The sequence below is a fragment of the Eschrichtius robustus genome, chromosome 1 (genome assembly GCF_028021215.1).
Source record: "Eschrichtius robustus isolate mEscRob2 chromosome 1, mEscRob2.pri, whole genome shotgun sequence".
Classification (NCBI taxonomy): domain Eukaryota; kingdom Metazoa; phylum Chordata; class Mammalia; order Artiodactyla; family Eschrichtiidae; genus Eschrichtius; species Eschrichtius robustus.
Window position 1 is genome coordinate 47,481,036 of NC_090824.1, and position 27,676 is coordinate 47,508,711.

The 27,676-nt window shown below is 41.6% G+C and overlaps 1 non-coding gene across 1 annotated transcript; it reads right to left on the reverse strand.

The window, feature by feature from the left end:
• Window positions 1-13,451: 13,451 nt before the first annotated feature.
• LOC137776964 (U6 spliceosomal RNA) lies at window positions 13,452-13,558 on the reverse strand. The gene has a single exon (XR_011076368.1). It is a non-coding gene; the product is annotated as a U6 spliceosomal RNA (small nuclear RNA).
• Between the last annotated feature and the right edge of the window lie 14,118 nt (window positions 13,559-27,676).

Below are 27,676 nucleotides of genomic sequence, written 5' to 3' on the forward strand. Positions count from 1 at the left end.
GCATTTTGTTAATTTGGGTTCAAACTTAAAACTAATATCTTTCAAGTAATGGTGCTATCATCCAGTTAATTAGTTTTCATGACCAGGTTTCTGCTGCTACCCATTTTCTAAGCTAGTCTTTTGTGTTTCTCCAGACTCAGTCAAAGGATTGCACAGGATAGGGTCAAAAGTAAGCATTGTGACCAGGCTTCCCTCTGGTTTGAGGACCACATGTATATCTTCAGGAAATAGTTATCCAAACCTAAACTCAAAAGTATTCCTCCCCACACCCCCAAGAAGAAAATGCAACCTCCAGCTGGGTGAAAGAAAGCTGGTACAGGATATTTAACAACATTTCAGAAAAACAGAGCTCACATATTCTAAGACTGAGAATTGCCTCAGTTGATGTCTATCATCTCCTCTAACCACTACCATCACCTCAAGTCACAGACAGCACAGTGTGAAGACACAAAATTTCCAGCCCTCAAACCATATAGAGAGGTATAGAGAGGGAAACAAAGTGCAGCAAACTGGTTTCAGAAGTTTACAGAGGAAAAAGAATCCTGATTCAAAGCAAATAGAAAGTAGAAAATCTAGATAGAATGTGAGCAAAATGAAAAAAAAAATTGCAAACCAATTTTATAAACATACTTGCTTTTCCAACAATTCACAGAAAGAAAAGAACATAAACATGGTAGATAAAGGACACAATTTAGAAAAGCCCTAGAAACAAGGGAATTTCCTACAAATGCTTTCCACCACAAAACATTTTAAGAGCATGCATTAAATAAAACAAGAGCTCACATACCCTGTGATGAAAAAAGAGAAAAGCAGAATGAGCTGAAAGAAAATAAGGACAAAACAACATAATTATTAAACTAATAAAAGTAAAACAACAAGGAACACAGTAGAAATAGCTAAAACTTGATTTACTAAGCAAAAGTTCGAAGTAATCACAGTAAATACAGATTAAAAAAACCCAAAAAACCCAAGACTGAAGTAAGTAGAAAGAAGGAAGGTAATGGCGATTAAAGATTATCTAATATAATCACAAATGATGTCCCTCATATAGTAAACCCATCAAATTAAACAAAAAATATTCAAGAGACCACCCCTGAAACAAAGGAAAGTGAATCTGCAGAATTAAAAAATACATTGTGTTTCAGAAAACTTCAACATGGAACATTCAATACTGAGACATATCATGACTTACCTATTGAAACTCAAAAGTAAGAAAGAATTCTTTGGGCATTCAGACAAACAGTATCAAATTATCTGCAGGGGACGAACTGACCTCAGAATTTAATGTCAGAAAACAGGAACAATGACTAAAGTAACATAACCAAGAGTGTCTTATCCAAATAAATTGCCATTCCAGTACAGAGGCAAAATGGACTTTCCTAAACATGCAAAAAATCAGGAAACACAGCACCCATGAGCCTCTCAAAAAAACTACTTGGTGATATCCCGGGATTTAAGAGACAAATTTAAGAAAAAAAGGAACAGAGAAAACATATAAAGGGCTTTCGGTGAACACCAAATCTATTTAAATATAGACCAGTACAAACTGTTGCACTGCCACTGAAGAGAACATTACTGTTGCAAACATATAAAGATAGTACTATAAAAGTTGGGGAGAGAGGGTGTGAAGATGGGGGACCATGTGAGCATGTTATTCCCATCTTTCATAGAAAGGGTCAACTATTATATGAATTTGAAACACGTGACTCAAATACGCTTAGTGACTTCGAAAATCTCTTCTTAATCTTTTTTTTTTTTTTTTTTTTAGTTTTTTTTGGCTGCACCCCATGGCATGTGGGATCTTAGTTCCCCGACCAGGGATTGAACCCGCGCCTCCTGCATTGGAAGGCAGAGTCTCAACCACTGGACTGCCGGGTAAGTCCCTCTCTTCTTAATCTTAAAGAGATCTTTTAGGAGCTAATATTTCTTATAAAGAAGAAAAAGTTATTGGAAATTTAGCAATTCTTTGCACTTAAATTTTGTTTTCTAAGAAATCCAAGTTGTTTTCATCTATGAAATCCAAGTGAAACTAAATCAAATACTATTATTTGTTTGATAGTAAAGGAGACTTAACATGAGATGACGTTACACCCATGGGGTTAGGACAGTACAGATGAATATTAAATACAGTTTATCTCCCCTTTAAAAAATGTACATTTATTTCATTGTTTTCATATCTACTAAGCCAATGGTTTCAAATTATACCTTACATGGGTATATACAATTTGCCAAAACTTATCGAACTGTACACTTAAAATGGGTGTATTCTATTGTATGCAAATTTACCTTGATGAAGTTTATTTAAAAGATTTGTTTAAATTATGCCCTATTGGAGCCTGCATAGAGGACCAGGGAAGAAATGAAGGTAAAGGTCACTGGGGAGGGCTTTCCCCTCCCCCAGCTCCCACCCATGTCTGTTTAATTAACCTGGGCAGTTTAGAATTTCTTTCTTTTATACAAAGACTTCAGCACAGGGTTCCACAGCTTTAAGGAAGAAAAAAAAGGAACACAACTGTTTTAAAAGTAGATATCAGTTGACGTGAATATAAACATAAATTGTGTACAGTTGTAGGTGGTGGGTAGGAGAAAGAAGCTAACAAAGTAATTCCAGTGAATTAAAGGTAAACATATTTGAAGCAGACATTTCTGGATGAGACACACACTTCCGCTTTCCAGAGTGGCTTCAACCCAGGTCCTTCCTGGGCAGATGGAGGTGGTCTCCAGATGGCCTGTGGTGCCTTTGCATGGGTGATTGGGCCTCACCTGGTCTTAGACAACCACTCCCTACAAGTCGGCCTCTATGGCTTCCCCCAGCCCTGATCAAATTACCAGCAGGCCCACGACAGGGAGCGGCTGGCCAGGGTCCTACTCTCACAAAACGTTTTCAGTTTCCCTAACAATTTTTCCCCTCATCCTTGCAATGTTTTGGCAGCTGCGGGACCTCTTTTGCTCCTCCCTTTCAACTTGCCTAGTGCTTCGAGCCACAGGGGAGACCCAAAACCCTGCAGAACATCCCGGAATGCAAAACATTTGCAATGAGTCACAGCTGCAGAGGTGCCAGCAAGGGTTGTTCCAGACTGAGAGAGGGAACGAGGGAGGAGGGGTCGGTGGCAGCAACTGCAGAGCTTGTGTCAAAGGCTAGACCGGGAAAGAGGAGCGTCAGCACTGGCTGAAATGAGGAAAGAAAACAACCAGGGAAAAGCTGTGTAGGGACCACTCCTCTGAAGCACCCCCGCCTGCTCTGCGTGGAGCTGTGGGCTCTTATAGACACATCCTCTAAGCCCCAGACATTTTCACAGGAAAAACAACCTGAAATCTAGATGAACTGCAAGTTAGCTGGAGGAAAATGATCCTGACGGTCCTCTAACCAGCAACCAGAAAGGGCTGAGCCCACTGAGCTGTGCAGTACACTATTTTAAGAAGCTCTTTAAAAATGCAGTAGGCGTTCTCTCCTTTTATGCCAACAGAGGGGGCATTCACTGTCTTTTTCTTCCTGCCTGAAAGCACTCCTCCCTTTTAAGTCCTGGAGAGAGCCTTTGGTGTCAAAACACTACCCTCTGTTAAGTGTTTTTATTGATAACTATGAATAGAGAATATATTCGTAATATCCATGCAAAATATTTGAAAAACTGTAAAATAAGAAGTAAGTGCCCCTCTCACTTGGGCTCACCCCAGTCACTTAGTTCTCCATCCTGGAAGCAAGCACTGTTATTTGTTTCTTACATATTTTTCCAGAAGTGTTTTTTGCATGTACAAGCATGTCTGGTATATGTAAATTTTTGTACAAAGAGTATATGTTACACAATGTTCCAGTCTTTGTTTTTAATAAACTTAGAAAACTGTTTCATATCAGTACAAAAAGAACTCCCCTGTTTATTTGTTGATTTTTAACTAGATATTTAAACAATAGCCTGTTAATATACATGTTGGTTATTTTCAGTCTTTCCCTATTCCAAACTGTGCTTCAGTGAATATCTTTGAACATATATCATGTGCAGGTATACATGTAGGTCAGATTTCTAGAGGTGGGAGGTTGCATTTTGACATTTTGATAGATATTTTGTCAAATTTCCCTCCATAGAGATTATACAAATGTATACGCACATCCATGAGAGTTTCCCCTATTCAACTTTTTTACCTTTGCCAACTGATAAGTTAAAAATTGGTATCTCGTTGTAATTTAATTTAGTTTCTTCTTTAACAAATGAGGCTGAGCATCTTTACCTATGTTTGAGAGCTGCTGGCATTTTCTGTTCTGTGAACTATGTTCTCTGCCCATTCTCTATGGCATTGTTTGTTCTGATTCACTGAACTCTGTATGTTAAGGAAAATAGTCCTTTGCCAATGTATATACAGGACAATTTTTTCCACTTGATTTTTCTCTTCCCTTTGTACTTACATTGTTTATTTCATACTGAACTCTCTTTAGTTTTATGTTGTTGAAGTTATCTTTTTATTCTTGGCATCCAGAAAGTTTAGCATTTAGATTGTACGTCCCCTGAAATGACAGAATTTCCCCCCATATCATTTCCTTGAAGATTTGTTATTCTATGTTTAGCATTTTAATCTGATCCAGCCAGGATTTATTGTAGTGGCAGGATAAGTAGGGCTCCATCTACATCTTCCTCAGGTGCCTATCCAGTTGTTCCAACACCATTTACTGAATAATCCAATCCTCACCCATGCTACCTCTATCAGAAACTAAGTTTCTATATAAATTTGTGCAGTCGTTTTTTATTGCTACATAAAAAATCACGAGAAATTTAGGAACAAAATAACACACATTTATTACCACACAGTTTCTGTGGGTCAGAAATCCAGGCACACGTTTACCTGGGTCTTCTGCTTCAGGGTCTCTCACAAAGCTGCAAAGTGTCAGCCAGGGCTGGGGTCTTATCTGAGGCTGGCCTGAGGAAGGATTTGCTTCCAAGCTCACGTGGCTGTTGGCAGGATTCAGTTCCTTGAGGGGATGTCAGATTGAGGGCCTCAGCTTCTTGCTGGCTGGCTGGAGGAGGCCACTCTAAGTTTCTTGCCACGTGGGCCTCTCCTATGGCAGGAAGCTTCATCAACGCCAGCAAGGGGCAGAGTCAGCAGAGTCTACTAGCGAGGTGGACGTACAATATAGAGAAGCCACATTCCATCAGCCATGCCGTAACCTGTTGGTCAGAAGAAAGCCACAGGCCCCACTCACATGCAAGGGGAGCGGATTACACAAGGGATTGATTGGGTGCCATCCTAGAGTGTGTCTGCTTCTGGGCCCCAATGATTGGTGTCCCTCCCACATGCAAAATGCACCCACCTCTAAAGTTCTCCAGAAGTCTCATCCCATTACAGCATCACTTTGAGGTCCAGAATCTCAACATCTAAATCAGTCCCAGGTGGGGCTGAGGCTCCTCAGGTGTGGTTCATTAAGTCCAGCCCCCCAGAGCACAATTCCTCTGCCTGTGAACCTGTGAGACTAATGAGACAAGTCATCTGCCCACATACCCGACATACAGAGGTGGGATGGCAGAGGATGACAGCCAGAGCCAGTCCCATTCAAAAAGGGAGAAAACTGGGGTGTGCAAAGGAGCCACTGTCCATAGCAACTCACAGGTTCGGGTTTGTTCAAAATTTCCAGAGCTCAATAGCAATATTATTCTATCTCGTGCATTTGTTTTTTCCTGCTCCTTTCTTTATAAATGCATATAGTTTCTTTTTTATTACTCCTCTTTTAGTCACCACCTTCATCATTATCACTAACATCGTGCTTACTGATTCCAAGTACTCTTCTAAGTGCTTTACACATATTAACTTACTTAACCCTCACAACAGCCCGATGAGGGTAAGTACTATTGTTATCCTTATTTTACCTAAGAGCAAAATGAAGTACCGAGAGGTTAAGTAACTTTCCAAGGGCGTGCAGGTAGTAAGTGGCAGAGCCAGACATAAGATGAGTATTCCTGGAAGAATAACTTATAGGAGGTTTGAGTGAAGGAGGAACTGAACCGGTGTTGTCAGCTGGCAAAAATTCTTCCCTGTTCCTTGTAACACAAAGTTGTATGTGTGCGCGCATGTGTGTGTGCGTGTGTGTGATGCTTTAGCCCTTTCTGTTCCCCAGTCAGTAGCGATCAACAGCTGCGGGGCTATTCACAATTCATAGGTATTTTCTTCCTACCTTATTTCACTGACAGGCTGCTTCCAGCAAATACAGCAAGGGTGTGTGTTTCTTCTTTTACCCCTCCCTCCCCTGCCACTCCTCAGTGCCACCTGGGAACTCCTGCAGCCGCCTAAGCCAGCCTGTTCGTGTCCCTCTCTGACAAGGGAGTGTGGAATTCTCCCTCGCGGCATAGGCACGCCACACGGAGGAATCTGTCTGGGGTCCACGCTAAAAGGCCTCTCTGCCTGGCACCTGCACCAGCCCTCACTGATCCTCACTGCATCTGGCATTACTTCCTCTTTGTTGTAGATCAGGGCTTGTAGCTTCACTTTGGTTGCCCATTCAGTACCATTCCCCTCTTCTCTCCTTCTAATAAAACCCCAGCTTTTTTCAGGCATCCAACATGCCCACACACAGCCCAGGAGATTCAGGGGAAGATGGCTCCATCCCTCGATTCTCAGTCAAGAAATGGGCTGTGGTTGGCCTAAACCGGTTTCAGTAATTCTTCCCCCTCCTTCACCTGTGTTTGGTTCAGTGACCGAGGTTTGAGCCAAACAGCACGTGGCAATCCCTTTGGTGACAGTTATTGATCCAGAGGCAGGCATGTGAACTGAGTTGGCCCATCAGGACTTTTATGGCTTTCTCAACTAGAGGATGTGAACAAGAAATCAGGTAGCCAAAATTGCTCTGGGCAGCTACAAGAGGAACACAAGGGGAACCAACCTTCAGATGAATCCTATGGACAACAGCAAAAAGAGTCAGAAAAAATCTGGATGACTGATGATATTGTCCAGCCTGACATATCTTTGGAGTTCCTGTTATATGACTTAATACATTTCCCTATTTTTTAAGCCAGTCTGAGTCAGACTTTCTGCTACTTGCAGTCAAAAGCTTCCTAATTAGTACAGAATTAAAGAAGTTGCCTAGTTTGGTCAAAGATATATCTTGTATTTTTATTGTTTTAGCTTTTTCACTTACTTTTGAGGACGTTCAAAACTAACTAGGAGTTCAAATTACCTTCATGAACTCTACTAGTTCAATCAGAATTTTAAACTATCGAAAAGTATGATCAGCTTCAAAACACAGAGCAGCAAGGGAAGCTCAGCTTTGCAGTAATTGTCATACTCAGGGAAGCAGGGGGCATCCCACAGCATTACACGTGTACAGGCCTCCTTAGACTTCCCACTTCCCACTGTATTTATCTCTCTATGTGCCAGTCACCTGCACTGGGGGGGTGTGGGGCACTTGAGGCAGGGATTGGGTTCTTCTTGTCCAATGTCTTTGTATAGGACCTGCAACTTAAGAATGAGTGCCAGGCACAAAACACTCCAATGTTCATTTCCAAATCTCAGAGTAATTCCAAAAGCCCTTAGGATGCCCCAGGTATAAACACTGAAATCAGAATAGCACTCTGAGTATATAAGGGGAGGTGCTGAATAAGTAAGGACTTCTCTGAATTTTCAAAACCCTTAGCTATGGTGGAGTGCAGGAGGAAATGTTACATCAGGGTTTTTCTTCCTCAATTACTCATTGTGTTGTTTGTGCTAAACTTGTTGTATATTGTGTCTGAGTGGTCCTTACTACTCTTCTTCTCCCAGAGAAAAGGAAAGAGTTTTTGTACTTCAAGCCCAGCATGGAGGATTGATCTAAGTGAGTGTAGAGGGGGATGGGATAAGGCTGAGCTTAGAACTAGGCATTTCGGGGCTTCCCTGGTGGTGCAGTGGTTAAGAATCTGCCTGCCGATGCAGGGGACACGGGTTTGAGCCCTGGTCCAGGAAGATCCCACATGCTGCGGAGCAACTAAGCCCGTGCACCACAACTACTGAGCCCGTGCACAACTACTGAGCCCACGAGCCACAACTACTGAGCCCGCAAGCCACAACTACTGAGCCCATGCACAACTACTGGGCCCGCGAGCCACAACTACTGAAGCCGCACACCTATAGCCCATGCTCCGCAACAAGCCACCACAATGAGAAGCCTGTGCACTGCAACGAAGAGTAGCCCCTGCTCACCGTGACTAGAGAAAGCCCGCGCGCAGCAAAGAAGACCCAACGCAGCCAAAAATAAAAATAAATAAATAAATAAATTTATAAAAAAAAGGACTAGGCATTTCCCCAAACTTGGGTAGCTGGCAAAGGGCAGCTTTTACAGGTTTCCAGGAAGTGACAGGGATGGGACTCCATTTGCACAGTGTCTCAGGTAAGGGATTGAGGGAACGCCTGTGTCTCTGGGAGTGAGTTTACCCATCAGCAGAGTGGACAACTCTGAAGAGCTGTCAGGTTGGCTCAGATAAAATTGTCTTAATGGGTGACCCTGGAGGCCCAGCACTCAACAGCTGCAGCGGTGAGCAGGAAGGGCCACCTCAACAATGTCAAGCAAATCTTGTTTCCACTCATGGTTTGTGCATTTTGCGTTTTAAGAAGTCCTTTCCCACACATAGGTCACAAGTATATATATATTTTTTTCTATTAGCTTCATGATAGCTTTGAAAATAAGTCTTTAACCCTTTTGGAGCCAACATTTGTTTATGTATAGATAGGGATTTGGTTTAATTTTTCTCAATATAGTGAGCCAGTTTTCCTATCTAGTAAACAGTCCATCTTTTCCCAGACTTATATGTGGGGACCAAGTTCCAATCTAAACACAGTTCTATCTCTTGAGTTCTGTCATTCTGTTCCAGTTGTCCATTTTGTCTATTCTTGAACCAGTACCATAATGTTTGAATCATATAGCTTAGTAGTATTCTTAAATACTCTTTGCCTTTCTTTCTCAAAGTAGACTTAGCTAAATCATGGACTTGTGTTTCCAAATAAATTTTAAGATAAATTTTCAGTGTTTCTCAAAAAACAAACAAGCCAACCCTGCCATTTTGACAGAGGTTGAATTTAATTTATAGATTAATTTGGAGAGAATCTGCATTTTCATATTATGCCATTCTGTTCATGAATGTGGAATAACTCTTCATTTATTCAGCTCTTCTTTTATGTCCTTTAATAGAGTTTAAAATTTTTTCTTATAGAGCTCTAGTGTATTCTTTGTTAATTCCTAGATATTCTAATAGTCTGTTGCTACTGTGAAATATGTCTTATTTTTCTATTATATATTTTCTAGTTTATTATTGCCAGTGTAAAGAAATGCTATTGATTTTTGTCTCATCAATTATTTATACCTTACTGGAGAGAGGTTCCATAGATTTTTCCCTGGGAGAGATTTTAGTAGGTAAAAGGGGGAAGGAAAAAAACATGAAGATACATGTGAGGACAAGAGGCTCTGCAAGAAGCCAAAAGGACAGGCTGCCAGATGCTTTGGAAACCAATTTTATTACTTCATCTTTTTCCCTAAATTTTCATAAAATTATCCTAATTCTAGCAGAGAGGGCAGCCTCTTCAGAAATGTTTCCGCCATTCTTTCCTCCATGACTGGTTCCACCATCAGAATCTATCTGGAGTCCAGTCCCCTCTCAGCACTGTCACCACTTCCTCTATAACCCAGGTCCTCTCCTCTAATCCAAGCAGTCACCTATGACAGTAGCCTTCCAGTTGGTCTCCCACATTCTACACTCCCCCGTACAGTCTGTCCCGTCAAGCCTGTCCTTTCATCATGTCACTCAGCTACTCAAAACTCTGCACTCTGGATCCTCACCTCATTCGGCTTAGAAGCCAGAGTGTTACTGTTGCTCTCCATGGGAACTGGCTCCCCGTTTGCTCTCTGACCTCATCACCTACCATGCTCCCTCCTGTTCACTTTGTTCCAGCCACATTCCAAGTTGGCAAGCAAGCTGCAGCCTTGGGGCCTTAATGAATTATACTTTTCTGCATAACAAATTATCCCAACACTTAGCATCTTGAAATAACAAAGCTTTATTATTTCTCAGTTTTTGAGGGTCAGAAAGCCGGGGGATTCTGAATCAAGGTCTCTGATAAGGTTGCTGTCAAGCTTTTGTCTGTGGCTACAGTGTCATCTGAAGGCTCAACTGGGGGAGGGGCTACTTCTAAGCTCATTCACGAGGTTGTTGGCAAACCTCAGGTCCTCGTGGATTTGGGGACTGAGGGCTTCCTTTCCTCCCTGACTGCTGGCCAGACACAGCCCTCAGTTTCTTGCTGCGTGAGCCTCTCTGTAGAGCAGAGGACAGCTCTCCTGGCAGCTTGCTTCCCCAGGGAGAGTGATCTGAGAGAAAATGAGCACCTAGAGTGGAAGCTGTAATCTTTTTAAAACCTAATCTCAGAAGTAACATACCATCCGTTTTGCCATATTCTATTTATTTCAAATTCAGCATACACTCCAGGAGAGGGGAGTCAAGCTCCACCTCTTAAAGAGCACCAAGCATTCATGGACATATTTTTTGTAACCATCACAAGAACTTTGCACCCATTACATCTGCTGGGGGGAGGGGGGTGGTCACTGAAATGCTGACTCCTTCTCTCATTCAGGTCTCTGCTCATCATAGAGGCTTCCTGTGACCTTCCTGTCTAAAACAGCATCATTCCCTGTTCCCTTCCTCTGTTTTTTTTTTTCATAGTCTTTATCATCTGACCCGTTAGGTTTTATTTGTTTATAATTTGTCTTCCCACTAGAATATTAGCTTGATAAGTGTAGGAACTTTGCTTTGCTTGCTGTTAAATCCCCAGTACCCTAGAATTATGACTGGCATATAGTAAGCATTCAGTAAATACTTGTAGGGAGAGAGGAGAAAGGGGAGAAGGGAATCCCAGAAAAGGGGCCCCTGTCTTTAGTGTCTTCCAGATGCAGAACATGCAGTTCATGTCTTGAGTCAACTATCCATCCGACACTGCCCCTTGGGTCTAGAGGAATCCCAGGTGCCGGATGGCAGGTCAGAAAGGAACCAGTGGCTTATTTACCCATGGGAATTTGTAATAGGTTAAATTATGTCACCAAGAAAGATATGTCGGAGTCCTAATCCCTACTACCTGTGAATGTGACCTTATTTGAAAATAAGGTCTCTCCAGATACAATTAAGTTAAAGATCTTAAGATGAGATCATCCTGGAGTTAGGGTGGGCCCTAAATTCAACGGCTGGTGTCCTTATAAGAGGAAAGGGAGATCTGAAGCACAAAGACACGGGGAGAAGAAGGCCAAGTGAAGACGGAGGCAGAGATTGTATTTATGCTGCCGTAAGCCAAGGAAAGCCTGAAGCCACCAGAAGCCAGAAGGAGAAAGGCAGGATTTTCCCTTTGGTCCTTCAGAGGGAGTGCAGCCCTGCCAACACCTTGACTGCAGACTTCTCGAGCCTCCAGAACCATGGGAGAATATATTGCTATTGGTTAATGCCACCCAGTTTGTGGTCATTTGTTAGGGCAACCCTAGGAAACTAATACAGGATTTAAGCACTTCTCTGAGACCCTCTTCCTTGGGCCTCTGATTATAAGTGATTAAGAAGAATCATCTCCAAGACTTACATAAAAATGTATGACTCAGATCATTTTTCATAACTTACATGCCAAATGAAAACCCTTTAAAATCATATTGCTAACTACGTATATAACTTTTTAAAAACAACTCGCTTATTATATATGCTTAGAATTCTCTCTAACTTCAGGATGTATAAGAAATGGTATCATTTGATGCCTCTACTGAAGGGGGCAAGGGCAGGAGGGAGACATTTTGAAGTATATACCCTTTTGTGCTACCTGAGGTTTTATCTTGCACCTTCCTTTCCTTAACATACAAACGCAGTTAAGAAAAAAATAGCATAGTATTCCTATTGCTTCTATAAACTAGGATGTAGTTTTCACAGAGTTATGTAAGAGTACCTTTTAGCCAACAATTGCTTAATCAAAAACAAACAACTATCAAACTATTCATTTGTTTACATAAAAAACAGCGATAGAAGCAGGGTGGTTATGGGGGGCGGTGGAGAGGAGGGAGAATCGGGAAGTGTTGGCCGAAGGGTACATAGTTTCAGTTATGCAAGATGAGTAAGTTCCAGAAAATCCGCTCTACACTATAGTGCATATAGTTAATAATACTGTCTTGCATATTCCAAAACTTGTTAAGAAGATAGATCTTGTATTAAATGTTCTTATCACAAAAAAGAGGGGAGGAGGAGATGTTTAGAGGTGATAGTTATGTTTATGGCAGTGTTTATTGTGGTGACAGTTTCATGGCTCTATACTTACTTTCAAACTCATCCAGGTAAATATGTACAGCTTTTTTTGTATATCGAGCATACTCAATTAAAAAATGTTTTTTTTAATTAATTTATTTATTTTTATATTTTTTAATTTTTTGGCTGTGTTGGGTCTTCGTTTCTGTGCGAGGGCTTTCTCAGTTGCGGCAAGCGGGGGCCACTCTTCATTGCGGTGCGCAGGCCTCTCACTATCGCGCCCTCTCTTGTTGCGGAGCACAGGCACCAGACGCGCAGGCTCAGTAGTTGTGGCTCACGGGCCTAGTTGCTCCGCGGCATGTGGGATCTTCCCAGACCAGGGCTCGAACCCGTGTCCCCTGCATTAGCAGGCAGATTCTCAACCACTGTGCCACCAGGGAAGCCCTAAAAATATTTTTTAAAAGGACACTGATATTACTAATAACAGTTTGGCACACAGTTGTGAGATTTTGGTGCTTTGTTACATTGATGCTGCCTGAAATCTGTTGGGAAACCAAATTTGTCTTCCTCCACTTATTTAATTTCTTTGTTGTAGCTTTGGACTGTTCGGGTATGTTTACACCTTCCACAATATGGTTACATAAAAGTGAGGGCACGCTGGATGATTGTTACCACTGGATTCTCTTTAAAAAAGAAAAGTAACCCCAGAACATAGGCCATTTTTTGTTTTTTGGGGTTTTTTTTTTCTGTAGAGAGAGCTGAGACAGGCTTATGTGTGAATGTTAAATTTAAGGATAACGATCATTGTGTCTGTCAATAAGTAAGCATTTTGGGAGATCCAAAATAAAACTGCACTCATTGATATTCATTTCTTCTTTCTTTCATTCAAATGTATTGCCTGCATGTGCCTTGTAATGTGTTAGAGGCTAAGGACAAAAGTAATGAGGCAGGGAATCTGCTCTCAAGATGCTGACAGCCTTGTAGCTGAGTATGCATGATTCACTACGATGGGTACAGTAATAGCACACAGCAGCCCACATGAAAGGAGTGAATTGCCGTGCCAGGGACCAGCGAGGAGCTTAAAGAGGAGACCTCAGACAGTAAAAGTCATAGAGATGATTAATTTTGTTAATGGCTCCAGGATGGACTATATTACTATACTATAACGGTAATACCAGGCCATCTGAACAGAATTGTTTATTTGTCTTATATTATGAATGTCTGTGATTCTTTTTTTTTTTCTTTTTTTTTTTTTAACGCTTCATGAATTTGTGTGTCATCCTTGCGCAGGGGCCATGCTAATCTTCTCTGTATCGTTCCAATTCTAGTATATGTGCTGCCGAAACGAGCACTGAATGTCTGTGATTCTTGGCAGTGTATATTCCTGATGTGCTCTTAGCAAATTTCAAAGACTTCACTGGGCTCAATCACATATGTCATGGGAGGATGATGACCATTACACAAGAGGTATAAATTGGAAGCAGAGAGAGATTTCTCTGTAAGAAAAGTAAAATGAAGGAGCTATACATTTTGCAATTAAAATTTGACATTGTTGGCTAATTCAGAACCTTAATGATTGGGTCCATGAACTGTACCACACTTTAAAATTCTCACTGTTAGGAGCTAGACAGAAACTTTATAAAACTGTTTTGAATAGTGTGGTTCTATCAAAAGTTTAGTCTTGATTTTAGAATTTAAAATTTTTTAAAAATTTTTTTCAATTAAAAAATATTTTAGTACAAACCTAGTACAAAGTTTTGCAAAAGGACATCATTTCCATGCTATGGCAGAGAAGCTAACTGCTTCTCCTCTTCTTCTTGGGTACGTGGCTAGACCACATGGCCCAGCTCCCCTCTTGCCGACAGGAGTAGCCCTGTGACTGAGTCCCAGCCAGTGGGAGGAGCTAAATTGGTGTGTGCCACTGCCAGCCCTGACCCATGAAAACCCCGTGCTGACCCTTCTTGCTCTTTGCCCCTTGCAGCTGGCTGGAATGCAGATGACCCCCAGGACCACCTTGGAAGCCACCAGTTAAAGACAGCAGAGCCTCTATCAGCTCGGCTGCCCAGATGATACACAAGGAGGAGCCCCACTGACCCATGCAGTTTACCCAGTCCTGTTCTGTGAACAAGAAATAACTCTATGGTATTTCAGCCATGATATATTTTAGGGTCAGTCTGTTGCAGTAGTTAGCCTTTTCTAAGTCATACACTTGCGTAGCAAAATTCTTCCCTCTTACTTTTTTTGGGGAGGGAGGAGACACACAAGAAGGGACAAGTTGAGGGAAATTTAATTATAATGTTTGTGTTGAGCCTCTGTCATTTGCCCCCTTAAACCCATGCTCCATCCTTCTGTACCCTGCTTTCAGTCCCTGAAGACTGACTTCCATCTCTGGGCCTCTCGGCCCTCTGAGTGCCTGGGAGATGAGTGGGAGGGAGGGTAGGGAGGTCAGGATATTTCTGGCCCTGGTTTGCTCCCTGTGAGGTCCTAACCAAAGTTCACTACTCCTCTCAATCTGGCTGTTTCACATGACTGTCTCACTGCTTCCGGATTCAAGTAGCAGTTCCCTGCCCTTGTCCACATGGGCTTTGTGCTGGTCATCCCAGCTTAGTCAGCTTCGGCTGCCGTAACAAAGTACCATAGACTGGGTGGCTTCAACAACAGACATTTATTTCTCATAGCCTGGAAGCTGGGAAGTCTGAGATCAGGGTGCCAGCATGGTGAGCTTCTGGTGAAAGCCGACTTCCTGGCTTGCAGACAGCTGCCTTCTTTCCTTGTCCTCCTCACATGGTGGGGAAAGAGAGAGAGAAACTGTCTGGTCCCTTCTCATAAAAGCAGTAATCCCATCACGGAGACCCCACCTGCATAACCTCATCTGAACCTGATTACCTCCCAAAGGCCTAATTACCTCTTTGATGCCATCACACTGGGAGGTTAGGGGCTGCAGAAGGGTACGGGGGGGTCACAAACATTTGGTCCATAACAGGCCTAGGCATGTGTTGTCAACCAGGCTGCTATGAGACCCAGGTCGCCATAGCATCCCCTGCCCACACCTAGCCTACGCCCACACCTGTGTGTTGTCCCTCTGTAAATACACCCTCCTAGAATCATCCTCCTTTGAATGTGCCATCTGTTTCCTGGTAGCACTCTGACTGAGACCATATTGCTTTGTTTTAACTCTCAAAAATGATAGTAGCAAATACCGTACATATTACCAGAACCTAGTGAGGCAATTGTACATTTTAGGACAATAATCATCACAAGCAGTAATTCACAGGCAAAGTGTTCCATCTCCGTCTTTAGTGGCAGCGGAACTCTCTCCACAACCCAAACCTAATATGTCAGTCCCCTTAGCCTTTACGCCAGAATCTGAACCTTAGCCCAGCATTCAAAGCCCTTCATAATCTGGTCTCTGTCTCCTCTCCAGCATTATCATCGCCATTTCCTTCCCTCTCACCCCCTGCCCCCATACCATGAGCTGGGAGAATTTCGTTCCTCTGTGATTCCGCACATCACAAGCCCTCTCTCTGAATCCCCTCCCATCTTCCTCTTCACTTAACTCCTGGTAGTCTTTTAAAACTCAGCTCACCTCTCTCCTGCTGGGGGAATCCTGACGCCTGCACCCACACCTCTCCCCACCCGCACGCGTGCATGCCTTCCTAGGCTGGAGGACGCTCCTCTCACGCTGTCTCACACCACTTTACTTTCCTGCCCCCTGACTCCTGGCTCATGATTCTTTTAAGGACTAGAGTGGACTGTTATTAATGTCTATATGCCCATAGTAGGTACTTCATGTTTGTCGAATGCATGTCTCCAATGGTTTTAGGCTTTTGTTAAAAACTTGCATGTGCACTGGACTTCCTGTAGGGGACCTGGATAAAGCTAGGACCAAGATAGAGGCATGTTCCTCTTCTCTCCCCATTCATCCACTACAAGAGCTGGAGACTTGGGAGAAAAGTCTGTTTCTCTTCCAGCATCTCTGCACTTCCCTCCTCCCCGTGGAATGAGGACAAAACTCACCACCCCTGCCTTTAACATGTTCAACTCACCACAAATTCCCAATGAGTAGGACCTGAGCTACTCAAGTTTTGCTGTTACACACTTTTAGGGTTTTTTTCTTTTTTTTTAATTTAACTTTCTGAATAGGTAATACGTCCTCATGAGTCAAAACCAAAGCGTATAAAAAGTTATATAGTGAAATGTCTCCCCTCATCCAACCCATGTTTCCATTAACCCAGTTCCTACCCTCCATATGTAACCACTCTTCTTAATTTCTTACATATACTTAGTTCCAGAATTGTTTAGTGCAAATACAAGAAAATTTCAAATATACATTCTTATATTTCTCACTTCTTTGCCAAAGCATGCCATACTTTTTTGAACTGTGTTTTGTTTTGTTCTGTTTTTTACTTCACAGGTTTTGGAAACCTTTCCTTACCTGTTCATAACTTGTTTCCTCATTCTTTTGTACAGCTGAACAATATTCCAGTATGTGAATGCATCATAATTTACTTAACTAAACCTTTATTGCTAGACATTTGAGTTGCTTCTAGTCTTTTTTTGTAACACCTATAATGATGCACATAACAAATTTTTTAAATTTATTTTTTTGTATTGAAGTATAGTTGATTTACAATCCTGTTTTTGTTTCAGGTATACAGCAAAGTGATTCGGTTATACATATATCTATATATATATATATCTATATTCTTTTTCATTTTTTCATTATAGTTTATTATAAGATAATGAATATAGTTCCCTGTGCTATACAGTAAATCCTTGTTTATCTATTTTATATATAGTAGTATGTACCTGTTAATCCCATACTCCCAATTTATCCCTCCCCTGCTTTCCCTTTGGTAAACATAAGTTTGTTTTCTATGATAATGATGCACATTTAATCTTGACATGATGCTATACTATTCAATGTATAATTCTTTTAACATTTTGACTTTATACTTTATTTCAAGAAACTTTTCATCTGTGGACCAATCAATACATGACATTTGCTAAAGAATACATTAAGGTTAAACCACAAATCAATGACCTGAAAAAGTTATTTAACTTTATGAGTTCATTTCTGGGCATTCATCCATAAGAATGTTGGACGACATAGCAGAGTATGAGTTCATTTCAATGGAGCAGGCAGCGCATGTGTAAGCTTTGCAGTTTCTGCCAAGGTCATTTGGACAAAGGAGCATTCCGGGATTCCTCTTGGGAAAAATCTTAATCATTTTGGTACTTTTGATGATCAGTAATATTTTAATATGACTTGGGATGCTAATGTGTTGTATTCAGCAGAAGTTACAAAAAGAGGAAGGACTCAGTGTGTCCATCCAGAGCACCATAAGCCTTTGAAGGAAGGCATAATGCATCAGTGTCAAACCATGCTCATCCCAAAGGCTGAGAGGTCAGTTGTGGGTTCCCTGTCTACTGCCCAGTATGGAATAGACATGTGTGGGATTCTGTATGTTTATCCTGTACATACCTGCTGCTGTACAGACTGGTGTCCCACTTGGCCACAGGGCATTCCATCCAGCGGCTCCCTCCTATGTGGCTGGTTGGCAGGGTTGATTACTGAGGCGAGCCCTCAGGCATGGCACATGCTACATCTGCTGGAGGGCAGTGATGGGCTGGAAAGGGCCAATTGAGTATTACTAGAACTTACCAAAGGCTTGTAGGAGCTCATTTCCTCAAAGAGAAGGACTGTGGGTCTTATGAAGCTACTCAGCCTAAACGATGTCTGAGCTTTAGACCCAACCTCAATATGAGACGCATCTCCCTTCAAGAAGGCTGGACCGGGCTTCCCTGGTGGCGCAGTGGTTGAGAATCTGCCTGCCAATGCAGGGGACACGGGTTCGAGCCCTGGTCTGGGAAGATCCCACGTGCCGCGGAGAAACTGGGCCCGTGAGCCACAATTGCTGAGCCTGCGTGTCTGGAGCCTGTGCTCCACAACAAGAGAGGCCGCGATGGTGAGAGGCCCGCGCACCGCGATGAAGAGTGGTCCCCACTTGCCGCAACTAGAGAGAGCCCTCGCGCAGAAACGAAGACTCAACACAGTCATAAATAAATAAATAAATAAATAAAAGAACGTGAATTTCTATAAAAAAATAAAAATAAAAAAAAAATAAAAAAAAAAAGAAGGCTGGACCTCCAGGCCCTCTGAGACAGAACCAACTGAGGACACTCAGTGGGGCCACGCCACCCTCTGCCAAACCTTACTTTGGCGCCTAGAGACCTAAACTCATCTAAAGCAGTGAGATGCTCCATCTCCTTTATCTCTGTTCGTGTATATTTTATACTTTCCAAAGTGAAGGTCTTTTTCTGATTTAAGAAAATGAAACAAAAGAAAAAGATGAAGGTAAAATCAGAGGTCTAAATTAGAGAGAACTACTGCTGAAAAATATAGGTTTAAAGCCTTTTTATGAATAGTTTTCACAAACCTTGGCTTTATTTTGACTGTGAGCCTTCCTAACTCTTCTGAGCCTCTGGTAATGGTATTATATCTCTTTTATAGGTTTCTGGAACTCTCTCCAAGTAACTCATTCCGCCTCTTCCCATCTCACCAGTCATCAGGTTGGAAACCCTAAATTGGATGAACTACTCTATTCCATTTCTGATATTTATTAGGTAAGAATTTTTAATTATATTATGGTTTCCATGTGTGTTTATTTCCTGCCACAAGTCCTCAGTGAGCACTTATGAGTTCCCCTTCCAGTCACCTGGGGATGCATCAGTGAGCAAAACCAGTGAAATCATGTCCCTACCAATTTCTCCACTGAAGGGTGGGGTGGTAGATAAATGGTTTTTTATGATCAATAGTTGAACACAATCAGTTTAATAAACTGGTTTCCAGTGCTTCTCAAGTTAAAATATGGTCCTGAAAGGTGAGCCCTTCTGTTAACTGCTTTCCCTTTTCTTCTTCCTCCTCCTTCAATTTTCCTAGACATCTCCTTGACCTCCCCCCAACACACACACACACACACACACACAAACATACACACACACACCTGTCTTTGTAAACTTCCTGACTGAACCCTCATGTAATTGATTAATTAAAATTTTGTATTGTGACAATATTTGTATGTTTCAGTTATCTATTGCTGTGTAACAAACAGCCCCATGATGAAGAGGCTTAAAATAACAGCCATTTTATTTGCTCAGGAGTCTGTGGATCTGGAATTTGGGCTGGACCCAGCTGGTGGTCCTGCTTCATATAACTTTGGCTGGGCTCACTCAGGGGACTGTGTTCAGCTGGGAGTTTGGTCAGTGCTGGAGTGTTCAAGGTATCTTCAGGCCTCTCTCCACTGGTCTCCAGCAGAGAGAGGAAACTTCTTACATGGCAGCTGACTTCCAAGATGGAAGACCAGCCTTGGGAATTACACATCACTTCTGTCACATTTCATTGGTCAGAATAGCTCACAGAGCCAGCACAGATTCAAAGACAGAGGAAACATACACCACTTCTTGTTGGGGGAATGGCAAGGTCACGATGCAAAAGAGCATGTGGGAGGGGTGATATCATTGCAGCCATCTTTGGAACCATGAACTACTGTACAGACCTGTTTTATGTTAGCTGTTAATCCACTATAAACCATAGTTGTGGGCAGTAGTAATGAACCTAGTATTAGTTTATTTGTTTTCTCTCTGTGTCTGTCTGCTTTTTACTAATCAGTACCTCAGCTCTAAAGGAGGTTTTGAACTATAATCCTGAGTTTCATGACTGTCCATCAGTATTTTCAGTTCCAAGGCACAGGAAGTGATTCTGGCTAGCTTTAGCAGAAGGGAATTTTTGTTGGTTTACCAGTTAGTTCATAGAGGATAGGAAGGTTGGAGAACTAGACTCAGAACACGGACAGAACCTAAGGAAGGCTGGGTGGAAGGCATATCCACGGTGACTCCACCATGACACTCTGGGCGGGGCACTGCTGCTGGCACTGCACACACTGCACAGTGGACACGGCTACCATGGGGCTCTTACTGCCACCATGCCTGTGCCAAAGGCTTTGATTCTTTCTCTTATGGCTCCAAGTCCTAAGAACAATCAATTGCCCAGTCTGTTTGCTCCCTCATTGACCAGGAAGTGGGGAGAGGGTCCTTTCCACTTCAAAGGTTGGGGCTGAGGGTCAGTAAATTGTCCTGATCTGACCTCTGCTACCTCTCTGACCTCAACCCCTATTCACTCTGCTGTAGCCTCAATACAAAACACCAAGCATGCTCCTGCCTCAGGACATTTGTACATGGTATTTTCACATCTAAAGTGCTCTTTCCCAAATGTCTGCATGACTCTCTCTCACCTTATTCAAACCTTTATACAAACATCATTTTCTCATAAGGCCTTCCAATAGCTATTCTATCTAAAATTGTAAGGCTTTACCCCACACTTCCTATCCCTGCTTTTTTTTTTCTTTTTAACTCTTAACTTTATCTAACATAGTGTCTGTATATATTCTCTTTCCCCCTAGGATGTAAGCTCCACGGGGGCAAGAATTTTAGTCTGCTTTGTTCAGTATTGTGTCCCCAGCATCTAGAACAGAGGCTGGAAAATAGTAAGTGTTCAATAAATATGTCTTCCTTAAAATGAATGTAGAGCCAGTATCTACATGATCCCTTTGAAATCCCTTTGGAACACATTTGTTGTAAGGTTGACAATGATTCTTCTTAGAGTTTAATCCTCTTACCAGTATATCTGCCTAGAATATATTTTTCTCATTTAAATTTGTTATACAAGACAAAATGAAATTTTTTGATAGGTTAAAAATTGTTTAATTTACTGTTTCTTTTCCTTCAACCAGGCTTATCCCTCTGCCTAGAAGGAAATTAAACGAGTCAGACAAGGATCATTTATTATAAAACCATACCTTATGCTTTGTTCTCTTCTCAGCATTTCTAAATTGATATTTGGCTGATTTATTGCACTACTTTTCAGGGTATTGCTGCAAGCTTAATAGTTTTCAAGGTCATCCCTTTCATCCCTCATTCAGAAAGACATGAAGTTGGCCTTTTTCCAGTTTTCAGGAATGTATTAGTCCTCAGGAGCTGCTGCAACCAAAGCAGCACCACTGTGACCTTAACTAATTCATGATGCGTCCCAGGAGGCAAACACTCAGGCCCTGCCCAGAGACTCAAATACATTGATAGTGTCCAAATAGTCATCCGTGAGTCAAAAACATTTACTGAGTATCTACTGAGTGCAAAGCTGTGCTAGCTCTTCCCTTTCTGTGGTTTGATGTCCGGCCTTCTCATCAGTGGAGGAGTTCATCAAGCTCTGCCATGTGCACACTGGGCAAACAGGAAGCAGAAGGGAGAGGATCCAGCCAGCTTTAACAAGCGCTTCATGACATTTCACATTTGTGTCGCTGGCAGGGGGCCCAATTTCAGTGGCCCTGTATCCGATGATAGCGTATTTCCCTCTTTATATAATAATTGATGAACTCTCATTCATTCATTCATTCATTCACCGAACACATTCAAATAAATGAAATGTTTCAGTAAGTAGGATGGTCTCTATATCCACAAGAAGAAATCACTTTAAACAGATGAGTTTTGGTGTTAGAAATTTTAATTTTTAAAACTACAGAAAATTACAACCGCTACAACAAAACCCATATTCCTACCACCCAGAATTAGTAACCATTACTATTTTGTCTTATTTTGTTTCCAGGCTTAAAAAAAAAAAAAGTCATACAGTGCATGACAGAAATTAGAATAATATCAAAGGGCTTACAGTAAAAAATAAGTCACCTGCCCCCAGACCCCTGATCTTCTCTTCCGAGGCAACCTCTATTAGGGATTTCTTGTATTTCTTTACAAAGATATTCTATGCACATATAAGCCTATATGTAAATGTATTCTCCCTTTTTTGCATTCTCTCGTTTGTTCACAAATGGAAGCTCATAACATACAACACTCTGTATCTTAATTTTTTTCAATTAATATATCTTGGAGGCTATTGAAACAGGAAAGTTTTAAGTCTAACATGAGAAAGTACTTTTTAGCTGCCATGATGATAAAATTCTGGAATGAGTCACTAACACTGATAATATTAGTTTCAGCTCTCTCAAGGCACTTCCGGCACCACTCTGGTTGACGTTCCTGAGAAGCTGACTCTGAAACAGAGATTAATGTGCAGGAATTTCACTGGGAAGTGCTCTTGGAATCAACACCTATGGAAGAGAAAGGAAGAGGGGAAAAAAGCAGAAATGAACAGAGAGAAAGTTTGGGTTGCAATGCAGTCTCAGCTAAGGCCTCATGTCTCCTTGGGGGGCTGAAGCTGGAATGGCCTTTCCAAGTTGTCCTCATTCAGGAAGGAGTCCAGGCCTTTATGACTCACATCAATCATTCATGGAATACAGATGGCCCTGGGGAGGGTGTGACCTTGGTTTACATGGTCTCCCCAGCTAAGACAATTTCCAGGGAAGGCCGACAGCTAAGGGCTATCTGCCAGTAGCACTCCCAAAATAGGGAGGAATAATTTCTTCATCCCTCAAGGGGCATTTGGGGAAAGCATCATAGTATCTACTATTAAAAAAAAGAAGTTCTTATTTCTAAGACTGTATGCCACAGTATTTAGGAGTGAAATTTCATAATATGTATAGTTAACTTTCAAATGGTTCCAGAAAATATATTTGTGGGAGTGTGAGAAAGAGAAAGAGATAAAGCAAATTTACAAGATGCTAACAATTAGTGAAACTAAGCAAAAGATATATGCGTATTCATAGTACTGTTCTTGCAATTTTTCTATGGCATAGGTGACATAGTATAAGAGCTTGTACCTGGAACCCAAATGCTAGAACTAGGTGACATGACTTGTTAAAGGCAGATTTTATAACTATCTAAGGTAATTATGCTAGAGTTTCATGGTGACATGACTGGGGAGTACAAAAAACTTGGTGAGCGCCCCCTTAGGTCTTCTCCCAACTTTCAGACTTCATTCTGGATAGGAAGGATTTTCCACCAACACAGACATGCCTTTAGTAAAAGGATAGTGGGGAAATTTGAGAAGACTTGCTCTCTGCACATCACTGTAAAGAAAAATACCCAAAACTTAACAAGTAAAACAGAAAGTACTGTGTGCCCTTTCAATATTCTACTAGAGCGTTATCTCTAACGAGACTGCCTAACAAGGCTGATTGTCTAGGAAATGTAATTTTGTTTGGTTGACCATTTACTGTTGATCAGAGCCTAGGCTCTGTAAAGTTAAATATTACCATAGAAAATTGATAATGATTTTTGCCCAGTCAATAAGATAACCTCAAAGATTATGGTTTTACTGCCCTTAGGACATCTACCAGTTTTGTATCTAATTTTGCCATCTTATTCCAGCATTCTTTTTTTCACCAATCCTATATATCAGCTTCCTAGATCCCCTCTGGATCAATTTCACCATCATACTGTTTCCTTCATTAATAAGTTAAATAAATTTTTGACATATGCTTATTATACATTTATATAAAAGTCATGTTTTTGAAAATTATACTGTGACCTCCCACAGACTGCCATCTCCTAGTATCCTTTGTAAAAAATGCATTCCTTTTGCTTATCACCATAAATTCTCTTATTAGAATTTATAGATCAGAATGCTCTTTTACACCAAGGCTTCAACCCTGTCCTCCATGGGATGACTCTGAGGGAGTTTTCTGTGCCTTGCCACTGACAGCATTCTCCTTGAGACATGTAGTTTATTCCTCTCCCCCAAGTACTTTAGGGGACTTAAAACTCCACTAGGCCTGCAAAAAAAAAAAAAAAAAAAAAATCTAGAGAGTCAATAAAATCAGCTGCACAATTATATTACATGAAAAGAAAATATCTAAAAATACAATACAAACAGCAACATTAGCATGAGTTATATGAGAGAAAAAGAGTTGCCGTGCAGGTGTAGGAACTGGCCAGGCTGTGCTGTTCTTTACATCCGTCATCCAGTCTGCCTGAGCTGAGCTTTGTTCTCATTGCCCAGTGCCCCTGCCATGCCAGTTGTTAAATATTTTGAATGTCACCCTTGAATTAATACAGCTGTAATAAGGTTATTGTTATTTTTGTCATCACTTAAAAGCATAGTTGTTAGAGTTTAGAGGTGTTACTTCCTTTAAAAAATAAGAATGAACTTATATGAAGTGCCTGCAATAGTCAAATTCATAGAGACAGAAAGCAAAACAGTTACTAGGGACTGGGGTTGGGGGGAATGGCAAGTTAATGCTTAATAGTACAGAGTTTCCCTTTGGGAAGATGAAAAATTTCTGGAGACAGATGTGGTGGTAGTTGCACAACAATGTGTATGTACTTAATGCTACTAAACTGTATGCTGGAAATTGGCTAAAATGGTAAATTTTATCTTATGTATATTTTACCACCAAGAAGTCACTACTAAAAAGAGTTAATTTTAAAAAAAGAATGAGACTACAAGTAGAAAATAAGTTCATATAGATAAGGATAGAAAAAATGATAGGTGTTCATAAAACAAATGGTTAGAGGTATTAATTTCATTGAAGAGACTGAAGGAATAGATTGCCTACTGGGAAATTGTTGGTATACTTATACCATATTTGAAAATTTTATCTTCTCACAGAGAGGAAATACTCTCCATGAGAACAAGATGAAATTTAAAAATTTGGGTTGATTACTGGAAACACTCCCTGTCTAGGAGATAAATATTGAATTATGAAATGGTCTCCTCAGGGAAATTGTGAAAGTCATCATCCAAAATATTAAAAATTAAATCAGATAAAACATTAGATAGGCCTAATGTAGGAAATGATCCTGTTCTGGTTTTGGGGAGACAGACTGGAAGACTTGTTGGGGCTTTTCTATTATTTATTTGAAAGGTTCTGCCAAGAAGCAAACCCCACGTGCTCAGTTTCAGGCATAAGCTCTGAAATTGCTATTCAGAGTTCCTGAAAAAAACAAGCATTTTCATAGTGGTTGGAGGTAGGGTTTGAATCCTATTTTGAGTGTATTAGTCTAGAGGCCTAGGCGTGCCCAGATCCTGCACTGCCAAGCATCCTTCATGCCCAGTTGGCTCGACCACATGAAAACAAAGAGCCAAATGCAAGGTGAAGTTCTCCTTCATTAATATCTGAGCAAGCACTTCATACTCCCACAGAGAGGGAGGGAGTCGCTGGCTGGATTGGAGAATGTAGCTTCTGCTTAAGGTCTAGGTGAGGTCTCATTTCTTTCTCCCAAATAGGAGGCGCCTGAGTCTCTGGAAGCCATATAGAATGGAAGAGAGGAGGCACGGAGCCTGCCCCAGGTAGAGGATACCTGCCATGCAAAAGATGCTGGATACAGGTTCCAACTTGAACATACAGTAAACTTGCCTGTTAACAAAACTGCCCCAACTCATAATCTAAACTACAAACTAACAACTTCTCCCTTGGGGCATGCAGGCAACAGAGGTGGGCAAAGACCTAAAGCTGTGGGGAGAAGGGGGATGTGTCCTTTCCCATTTTCTCACACACAAAGGTAAATTATTTATGACGGCTGATTCTCAGGAACGCAAAAATTATTTAATATGTATTCATATGTTCACCTCCTGTAGAAGTGTGAAAGCCAATGGAAGCCTTCAGTGAAAAGCCTTTATGGGCTTTGAGGATGGATGCCCAGGAATATTGTGATTTGAAATTTAAAATCTTATTACAGAAGGAGTTGTTTCTATAGTTAGAATAGGAGGACAATTGTTTTGGTTGGAAAGGAAATACTTTAAAAGGTAAACTTGGACCAAACTAAGGGAGAGTCATAGTATTATGTGGAGAACGTCATTGTCCTAAACATGAGATGAAAAATATTGAATTTTATGAAAGGAGAGAGAAGGAGACTAGAAGGAATGTAAAAGAAAAATATGTTGAAATGTAGGTGACAGAAAACCTGAGAATTTCTCAGCTAGCCCTTCAGCAAGTTATGAATGAAAGGGTACTATCCATTCATTGTCATTCATTCGACAGACATTTACTGGGTGTCTATTTTTGTGCCTGGCACCGGCAGGTGTTGAGGATAAAACAGGGTGGGATAGACACTGTTCCTTCAAGGTGGGGATGCATACATTAAGCAAAGAATCACACAGATATCTAATTATAAACTGTGGAAAGTGCTATGATGCAAAAGAAGAGGGCTTAAAAAGAGCATGTGGCAGAGTGAACTGATTTAGTTTGAGAGTGAAGGAAAGCTTCCCTTACATGGGGTATCTGCACTGTGTATCCTAGTTTGCATTTCCCCAAAAGCAGACCCTAAGACCAAGATTTGGGCACAGGTGACTTATTTAAGAGTTGATTCCAGAAAGCTCTGTGAATGAGTAAGGAAAGGAAGGAAAACCATTAATGAGCAAGTTGCCACTATGAGTAACCAGGGTTCAGTTCTCCTGGGTGACCCTCTGGGAGACTTTGTGGAACACCCCTAAGAGCGTCTCATGAAGGGGTATGAGGCTGGGACAGTTATCCACCCACCCCCCCATTCCTCATTAGTTAAGGGTCACTCCAGGGGTGTTCAGTTCTCTGCGCTCGCAGCCACCCCCTTAAGCAGAGGGACATAGGAAGCTTACACAGACACTACAAGCCAGTGGTTCTCAGATCATCTGAATCGCCTCGAGGACTGAATAAAACACAGATTGCAGGGCCACACCGCAGAGCCTCTGATTCAGTAGGTCTGGGGTGGGGCTGGAGAATGTGCATTTCTAACAAATTCCCAGGCGATGCTGATGCTGCTTGTTCAGGGGTTACACGTTGAGAACCACTGCTCCAGACCAGCTATGGGGCAGAGCATCAGCAGTGTCCGCTACATACTAAGAACTAAGGGATCGTGGGCGCTAAGGAGACAAAGGGTGAGAGGGAAGCTAGGGTTGTTCAGGTAGAGAAAACCCTCTACAAAGACCCTGAGGCTGGAGGGAGTCTGTGTGGCTAGACCACCGGAAGGTAGTGGCAAAAGGGAGAGAGCAGAACAAGATGAGGCCGGCAAAGTGTGCGGGGGTCAGATGAGGGCCTGGGGTGTGGGAAGGATTTTGTTCTTCTTCCTAAGAGAAAGGCAAAGGCTTCGAGTGGTTTTAAACAAGGAAGTGAGCCCATCAGATTTGCATTCTGGCTACAGCGCTGAGAACATTAGAAGGAGCAAAGGTGGGTGTGAGGACCCCTGTAAGCTTCTACTGCAAATCCAGATGGGACACGATGGTGGCTTGGATTAATGTGGTGGCAGTGAAGATGGAGAGAGGTAGGTGCATCTAATAAATACGTAGGAGAAAAAAGTCAACAGAACCTGGTGATGGATTAAGAAGAGGAAAGAGAAAAGGAATGAAACTGGGTCATTTGTAGAGACGTGGATGGACCTAGAGACTGTTGTACAGAGTGAAGTAAGTCAGAAAGAGAAAAACAAATATCGTATATTAACGCATATATGTGGAATCTAGAAAGATGGTACAGATGAACTTATTTGCAAAGCAGAAATAGAGACACAGGCTTAGAGAACAAATGTATGGACACCAAGGGGGGAAG